This window comes from Antechinus flavipes, chromosome 2 (genome assembly GCF_016432865.1).
Source record: "Antechinus flavipes isolate AdamAnt ecotype Samford, QLD, Australia chromosome 2, AdamAnt_v2, whole genome shotgun sequence".
In the NCBI taxonomy this organism is placed as follows: Eukaryota; Metazoa; Chordata; class Mammalia; order Dasyuromorphia; family Dasyuridae; genus Antechinus; species Antechinus flavipes.
The window spans coordinates 155,924,326-155,933,883 of NC_067399.1; positions in this window are offsets into that span (position 1 = coordinate 155,924,326).

Below are 9,558 nucleotides of genomic sequence, written 5' to 3' on the forward strand. Positions count from 1 at the left end.
GGAGTACCTTGTTAAGAATAGGCAAGGATGATCCTGTGCCTTTCAAAAGGGGAAAGGAGAACACAAAGGAGTCAAGGGAGGGGCAGCTAAGGATCTGAAGACCAAAACTACTATTTTCATAGTCTTTATTAGGCTCCAATTTAGAAAATCTAGATACTCTATGTATCTATCCCTGGGCACACTGATTTTTCCTTTAGCTTAGACACCAAATATAGCTTGGATCTGCTATCTTCATTTTTCATTTCAAATCAAAACACCCAAAAGTTTGGATTCTTGATAACATTTTTTCTTTCATTAACCTTTTTTTTTGGTTGCTTTCCTTCCTTCATCTCTCTCTCTTTCTCTCTCTCTCTCTTTCACTCTCTCTCGCTCTCGCTGTTGCTCTCGCTCTCTCTCTAAATATCAGGTAAAGAACAAGGAAAATGCCAAAAATAAATCCAAACAGCCACCAGCCAACAGAATGGGTGGCCACAGTTGGAAACTGCCTATTGCCTGATGACATTCCCGCCATATTTGGTTTGCCAGATTGTTAAATATCATTCATCTTTGTACAAACTTCTAAGTCAGTTCCTCCATCCTTTATTTGTTTTCTATCCATCACCTTGTCTTGCCTAAGAAAAAATGCTTCCACTATGTCCATTTTAAAAGTTGCTTATTTTTTTAGAATGAGTCAATCATCATAGTACTTAATTTTACTTAATTTTAAAATGCATTACATATATATGCATATGTGTGTGATTTTAAAAGTTTTATTATCAAAGGAACAGTTTTATAGTTATACTGTGCATCTGAAAATGTAAAATATAAAGAGTGATTTTTAATTGTGTTGTCTTCTTATGATGTACTAAAGGAATAAGTAACCTAAGGCTGAAATGATTAGATGGCTTCTCAGTTAGACGATAAGTACAAGGTTAGCTTTGAAATATGGATCCTCACCTCTGTGCCCTTCCTGAGGTCTGTAACTAGGTCTCATGTAGGAGTGAAGGGCAAAGCCTATAAATTATCATCAACTCTTTGATTTCACCATAAGTTCCTAGGATGAGGACACAGAATAAGCTAATCTCAGAACTTAAAAATAAGGCCTTGGCCTCCTTTAGGATATTTTAACCCTTCAACCTTAGTTCATCAAAACCCCTGTTAAAAAGCCTCCATGAAAATGGTTTGACTGCTCTTTATTACCCTTTGAATTAATGATTGCAGAAATCTCTATGGTAAAGTATGATTTGTGGATGAGAGGTATTCCAGTAAATATCACTTCATTTTTGCTATAATAAGACTTCAATGGCTGACAATTTTATAGAATGCTATAGAAAGTCAGCAAGCAAAACTACTTCTGAAAGATTTTGTTTTCAAGATTGTCCTGTGAGCTGAACTCTTATTTGCAAAGACAAGCTTTAAAAATCCAGCAAACCTTTATAACAGACTACCATGCCTGCTTCTTTATAGGCCATTTTTTAGATTCAAATGAAGGCAAACTTTATTGAGTGGGGTCTGATGACCCCCACATTTTTTAAATGAGATCTTTTGCTTTTTTGTAAGAGTACATGAAACACTCAAACTAACTTCAGATGGTGAATTTAACCTCAACTGCTATGATTCTGAAAAGACATTAAATCTTTTCATCTAAATTCTAATAAAATCATATTTCTTTTATTTTTTTGGCTGCCTCAAACTATACTTCCAAGGCTCCTAATTACATAGAATGGATTTTTTCCAGGTGACAAACATTTTAAAAAAAACATTAAACAAATATTTTCACAATTTGCTTAGTTTTCATTATTTTATAATCAAAATGTCAAAGATCTATGAAGTCATAGCAAACAACATTAGAAGGTATAAAATCCTCATATTATAAAACTAGGTTATTCTTTTATTTCTTGCAAAATATCTTCCTTTTTTTTAATAACTGACATTTATCAGGTCAGAACTTTCCTCAAATAGATGTATGATAAAGCAAAGAGAAAGATGCTTTATAAGCTAGTCTGTCATTTAAAAAGTATGTTTAGTGCACTTTAGTGTAAATTATGAGGCATATATTGAATAGGTAAAAAAAAAACAGTGCATCTTCAAAACTTGAACAACCTATAATTTCATAAGTGTGGTTGTTATTGTTTGTCTTTCATTTTCAAAAAGAACCAAGGACCCATGGTGTCTTGACTTTTGAATTAGTTGGATTTAAGTGATGAAGAATTGCATGATTGTCACCCTTACTTTCCCTTCTAGTTATCAAAGTCTAGGGATGAGACAAAAGTCAGTCTAACTGGAGATAGGCTAGAATGTAATGAAAGACCTTGACGTCTGTTTTATCTGACCAAGTTTAAGCATTCCATAGTACCTGCTCCGACAAGTAAATAAATTGTTCTCATCCACCCATTGTCTAAAGGGTTCACATGTGCAGATATATATCCCACTAAGTCACCACTGGGTTTGAGGGTGGTCAGTTACCCTTAACCTAATTTAGCCTGTCCCCTGAGATGGTTGGGTGTGACCACTGCACATGCTACACCTTCTTGGAGTCATATGTGAGAGGTGGGTGAATAGTTGGACACCAAAAGTGGATCTGCAACCTCAAAAAGCTCTTGGCAAGCCTTCACACCAGAGGTTTTAGTCCTTCTTTAACATATATCCCAGTATGAATACTCCCTTTATCAATATAGATCACAACTTTGTTGTGAATTTGGGCAATTTGGTGCTATAGTGTATAGAGTACTGGAGTCAGGAAGACTCATCTTCCTGAGTTCAAATCTAGCCTCAAATGCTTTCTAATTGTGTGACCCTTAGCAAGTCACTTAACCTGTTTACTTCAGTTTCTTCACCTGTAAAATGAGCTGGAGAAGGAAATGGCAATGCACTCCAGTATCTTTGCCAAGAAAAACCCAAATGAGGTCATGAAGAGTTGGACAAAACTAAAATGACTGAATGACAATAACAAACTGTTGTGACTTTAAGGTCATAATTCCTCTGCGATACCTTCAAGGTCACTGAGAATTAATGTTGTCAAAACATTCATCAAATTGTTGTCAAAATGGTAATAAGCCTTTGAAGTTCAAAGCTAGAACCAGCTGAGCTGCTTCTAGGATGAAAAATCTATAGCTCATTACTAATTCCATTCTTAAAGCCTTCCTAGCTTTGGAGGGTCTGTGAGAGCATGGTCTACTGGTATTGCCTTCAAAAACCCAGGGCTATCTTCATGCCATGATGAGATATCAATATTTTAATCTCTGATGGAGGGAAAAAATTGGACCATTAGGTTAAAATTACCAACTGTCTTTATATCTAAATCACTAAAATATCCTAGTATTCTGCATGGATGCGATTTTTATTTCAGTTTTCTCCCTCTATTCTCCATGTACAGCCTATCATACTACATATATATACAGTACACCTTCAATAACTAATTCTTCAACCTATACTTGAATTTCAGGATAGATTCTTAGAGACTGACTAATTGCCTCTCCCTTAATGCTTCTACAGAAGAAGCTTTAATGGACTATTATATATATTGTTACTCATGAGCCTCCTTGGTGTGTTCCCCATTAATTATCAATTAGACAAATTTTGCAGATGATATTTATCAAGCAAGTTTAGCAATGACAATTGAATCAAAAACATCCATCCCAAACCAGGTGTAAACTCTTGTCTTGCATATACAAGATTCTTTTAGACAGAAGGCTTAAATTAAAATGGTACATGTGTCCAAAAGCTAAATTTAAGACTTCTGGTTACTAGAAGTCCTTCTCTCTTATTGGGGAAACTTCAGAAAGTTCTCCTTAGATGTATTTCTCTGATGGATTCTGAGAGTTGGTGCCTTTATTTCCTGAAGCAGCCTTTCACTGGTATGTCTAGTTTTCTCTTCTAGTTCTCAACTCCCAGTGCAGACACCGCTGCCAGCTACTGCTATTTCAGGGATACCCCTACCTGCTTCATTGAAGAGAGACAAAGAAAGGAGAAAGAGAGAAAGAGAGAGAGGGAGAGAGAGAGGAAGAGGAGAGAGAAAAATATATCTATATCTATATCTATTTATATCTATATATAAATATATAGATATAGAGAGAGAGAGAAGAAAAAAGAAGAGAAGAGAAGATAGAAAGAAGAGAGAGACAAAGAAAGAGAGAAAGGAAGAGATGGAGGGAGGGAAGGAAGGGGAAGAGATGGAGGAAGGGAAGGAGAAAGGAGGAAGAGAGGGAAAGAAACAGAGACAGAGATGGAGAAACAAACAGAGACAGAGGGAGATATACACACAAGTAGACATAGAAAGAAAGACAGACAGACAGTCGACAGAGACAGAGACAGAGAAGAGAGAAACAAACTCTTTTTTTCCAACAAGGAGAACTAAGTGGCTAGAGCTTAAGATTTGTAATCCAGAAGACAATTTTAAATTCTGATTTAAATACTAGCTATGTGATTTTAGGAACATCATTTAAATCCTTCTGTGCCTCAGTTTCCTCATCTGTAAAATGGGTATTAATAGTAGCACTTACCTCTTGGAACTTTTGTGAGCATCAACTGAGTTAACATGTAAATTCTAAAGTGCTATGTAGTCCTTCACTATTAGATTTCACTGTCATTCAACTGGTCTGCTGATGGAATGATAATTTTGGACTGATCTGGTATGTTACACATAGGTATTTTTCTATCCTTTTTACCAATTTACTCATTTCTCAATGCTCATCTTTAGTCCTTATAAAATATTTCCTTACAAGCCCAGTCCACAAGGATCTCTTCTTCCTCTCCTCTCTTTTCCTTCTCTTTTATGAATGTCACAGTTATAGTTATACTAAATATTTAAAAAGAAAAAAATCATTGTTTATATGAGGGGTTTGTAAATTATACTCTGTGGACCATATCCAACCTGTCCCTTTTTTGTATGGCCCATGGACTAAGAACATTATGATTTATTATCAATAAATGTTTGATTTGTAGACCTATTTCATATACCTATATCCCTGGGGTCACATAAAAATTTCTCAGGAGAAAAAGAGTCATGAGTGTAAAAAGTTTAAGAACTCTGATCTAAATCACCTCGTTGAAGCTGCAGTATCTTTATCCTTTCTTCTTCTTTAGTATTGGCTTTCACCTTCACTCTTATTACCTTGTCAAGTTCTTCCTAAGATTTCGTTACTTCTTCATTCTTTGCAAAAGATGTTGGCACATCAGCTGCACTTATCTCCATGGTAATATGATTATTTACACTCATCAAAAACATTATAAGGTAAGATGAGGTAAAGGTAAGATGCCTTTTACAACATAATGAAACCAACCACTTTATTTGTCCCTCTAGGTAGAGCCTGTAAACTGTCCAATACTGTACTTTAAGTGAGACAAGTATAGCATCTGTCCATGAAATGTGAGCTGCTGTTGAGAGCCAATATCACTGTGCACCAAAGTCATATTAATAATGTTAAAAAAAAGTCCAGTACATTATTAACCATAAGACTTACCCATGTGATGTCACTGGTGTGGATACAATGTCTATCAATGCCTTCAAAATATTTATTCCAATTAGATTGTGAGTTCCTTTGGGGCAGGATCTGTCATATTTTTCTTTAAGGTCCCTACAAAACCTAATATAATTTTCTCCATGCAGTAATAGCTCAATAAATTTTTGTAGACTGAGTAAAAGGAGTTCATGAAGTAATTCTTCCCAGAACCTTCATTTGGCTAAAGATATCACAGCAAGTCAATAAGCATTTATTAAATAGTTACAATGTTCAAGGAACTGTGCTAAGTGCTGGGGATGAAAAAAAGGCAAAAACAGTTCCTGTGCTCGGCGAGCTTACTATCTAATGATGGAGACAACATATAAATAACTATGTATAAAGAAGAGATATACAAGGTAAACTGGGAGACAACATATAAATAACTATGTATAAAGAAGAGATATACAAGATAAACTGGAGATAATCTTAGGAATAAATCAAAATTATTAAAGAAGGACCAGAAAAGCCTTCTTGTAGAAGTTGAAATCTTAGACAAGACTTGAAGCAAGCTAGGGAAAGCAGGAGGCAGATGTAAGGAGATATAAGAGGAACCAGTAAAAAGGCAAGAGTCAAGAGACAGTATTTCTTGTGAGAGGAACACCAAGGAAGCCAGAGTTACTTAATGTATGTAGAGGAGGTTAAACTATGAGAAAACTGGAAAGGTGGGAAGGAACCAGATCATAAAAAGGCTTTGCAAGACAAATAAGATTTTATATTTGATTTTGGAGGCAATAGGGAGCCACTAGAGTTTAATGAATAGGAAGATGACATGGTCAAACCTGTGCTTTAGAAAATTACTCATGGAATTGTAGAACACCTAGCTAATAAAATTCCTGATGGGCCAGTCTTGCCAAGATGACTAATCTTATTTATTTTTGAAGTTTGTATATTCTGCCAGCTGTGTTTGGAAAGAGAGCTCACTAATGAATAGAGCCCCTCTTAGGGTGACCATAGGTCCCACCATATGATTCATGAAAAGCTTATGGTAAATGACAGGTAGTATCCTCTGAAAATTCTACTGGGTCCATTGCCAGCTTACTACAGAGACGCTTATATGCATGATGAGTACAAAGTGCTGATGACTCCTCAGCAAAAGGCAGATTGTATCCTCACATCATAAATTTTATAAAACCGTTTCATAAAAAAAAATAACTTTTAATCCAGGAGTGCTGCGAGTAAAATACCTAACCTGTCTTCAAATTTGGGAAGTTTGAGAAGTTTGCATACCAGCAGGTCAAGATTCAGTTCGTCCATCTTAGCGCTCCTGTGTACTCTATTTGGCTAGAAAGCTGAATGCCCAATTTCTGGCGAACCACACTGTATTCATAGGTGTGAGCTCTTAAAGCAAGTTCTGTCAAGTTGCCAGTTAGCCTATAGGCTCATGTTCCTCTATTTCTCTAATAAATACCAAGTAGAGCACCTTATTAGATGGGTGTTAATATTCCACATCCGGAAAATGGGGAATTTAAAGAGCAAAAAGCACTTCACAGAAAACATTAACCTATGCATCAGCCTGAAATAGCCAAGGCAGGCTCAAGAAAAGTTTTGCTTTAGAATTTATTACTTTTTTATTGTTTGGCTTGCATTTAGAAAATCAGGATCTTATTGCAACACAGAGCACTGAACATAATAAATACATAATGTATTATATTGATTTTTAACTTCAAAAAATGTTGATTTAAGTAGATCCACAATGTTTTATTGAAAACAATTCTACCCAGACAATATAGATGGACACAGACACTATAAGAAAAAAGAAAAAAATCAGTTTTTTTCTGTCAAGGATTAAGAAACAGGTTGAATAGGATCATATAATTTGAAAGAGAACTAAGTTAAGTGTAATGGCATATGTTTGTAATCCATGCCACTGGAAATAGGCTGATGTTGGTAGACTGCTTGCCCTGTGCTAGAGATGATGTCAATAGAATGCCTCTAATAAGTCTGGAATTAAGATGGTGAGACGCTATAGAAGGAGGACAGGACAAGTTTGATTAGATGAGCAAAGTAACCCAAGTCAGAAATGGAGCAGATCAAAGCTTCTTTATATGCTACACTTCAGGCTTGGAAGAGATAGAAAGATAGGAGAAAAAAAAGATAAAAGGAGGCAGGAAAGAAGAAAAGGAAAAGAGAAGAGGAGAGGAAAGAAGGGGAGGAGAAAGGAGCTAAAAGAGGAGAAGAGGAAGGGAGGAGAGGGGATGGAGGAGGAGGAGAGGAGAGGTCATGGAGGAGGAGGAGGAGAGAGGAGGGGAAAAGAGGAAAAGGGGGAGAGCAAAGAAAAAAAGCAAGAGAGGGAATGGAGGGAGGGAGGAAAAGAGAGAGCAAGGAAGGAAATCGAGGGAGGGAAGGAAATAGGGAAGAAAGGAAAGATAGTAAGTCATAATAGAATTTGGAATTTGGAATTTGGACCAGGAACTATAGTGTCTCAGGGATTAAATACTAATTTTCCACTCACAGTTTGGTAGCATAAAAAAGAGACCTAAACACTAAAACACACTTGGGGAGTAGAGGACAGAAGAAAAGAGAGGAGGAAGATGAGACGTGTGATACATACATGGATTTCAGACATTCAGAGAAATAGAATCACAGAATGTCAGATTTGGAAGAGATCACAGAGTACCTAATCCAATTTATATCTAAATAGAAATCCTTCCTACAAAATCCCAGAAAAGCAATCAACAAGTTTCTTGTTAACAGAATCCAACTATATCTACCTTTGGTTAAGTATAATTTTAAAGAATCTTTCCTTATATGAAATTGCAAACTAATTCTGCTCTCTGAGCCTCACCCCCCCCAAAAATTTTATTGCTTTTCTAAATTATAATTCCTCAAATATGATAGCAATCAATCTTTTCCAGTCCCAGATCTTGCCTTCACTATATTAAATATCTTCACCTGATACTCATTTAACATATTCCCTAGTTTCCTCATCATCTATGTTATCCTTCTCTGAATACTATTTTACTTATCAATGGCCTTCCTAAAATGTGGCACCCAAAACTGGACTCAGCATTACAAATGTGGTCTGATTAGGGCCATAGACTGTGTAATGGACATTTTTCATTTTATTTATAAACTGGGTATCTTAATAAAGCCTGACTGTAATAGATTTGATTTTTCCTTCCATGTCTTATCATTGATTTATATGAACTTGAAGTCCACTAGCCCTCCTTCAATCAATTTCATACAAATTGTTACCTAATTATATCTCCTCAATCTTTCACTCATGAGCATGATAGATTGAGTACTAGACTTGCAGTCAGGAAGACATGAGTTTGATTTTTTTTTTCAGACACTTTCTAGTCACATGACTCTCTAAAGTCACTTAAACTCTCTAAATTTCGGTTTCCTCAATGAACAATCGAAGTAGAAATAGCCCCTATCCCACAGAGTTACTATGAGCATCAAGTGAGTTAGATGTACTGCAATATACTTTGCAAACCTTAAAAAACTATATAAGTCCTAGCTATAAGATGAAATATATAATTTTAATTAATCTATTAAATTCCAACTTATTTGACCTAGTACAACATTACATTAAGTCTATTGAAATATTGATTGTTTGATTTATTGTTGATTTTGGATGTCATTCAGAGTGTTAGCTTTGTTTTGACTCTTATTATTTTTGTTCAGTTGAGTCTGACTCTTTGTGATCCCAATTGGGGGTTTTCATGGTAAAGACACTAACGTGGTTTGCCATTTTATAGGGAAGGAAACTGAGGCAAATAAAATTCAGTAACTTGGCCAGAAATTCCAAGACCAGTGCTCTATCCACTGCACCAACTAACTTCCCTATTATTTTCATATTTATTTGGAAATGTTCAGGATATCAAGTTCTGTATAAGGAACTACAGAGCACACAACTTTATTGAGGGGAACAATAACTATAGGAACTGGGCAAGCCTACCAGAAAAATCTGATGGGTTTTAAGTTTTATCTGGATCTAACAAGACTGGATCTAACAGTTCTTAAACTGACGGAAGAAGCAAAGAGCCTAAATTTAAGAACTTTGCTTCTTTGTCCTAGGATTATGGGGAAGCACAGTGGTAGAGGAAGGGAAGACAAACTCCTGTGAAATTAT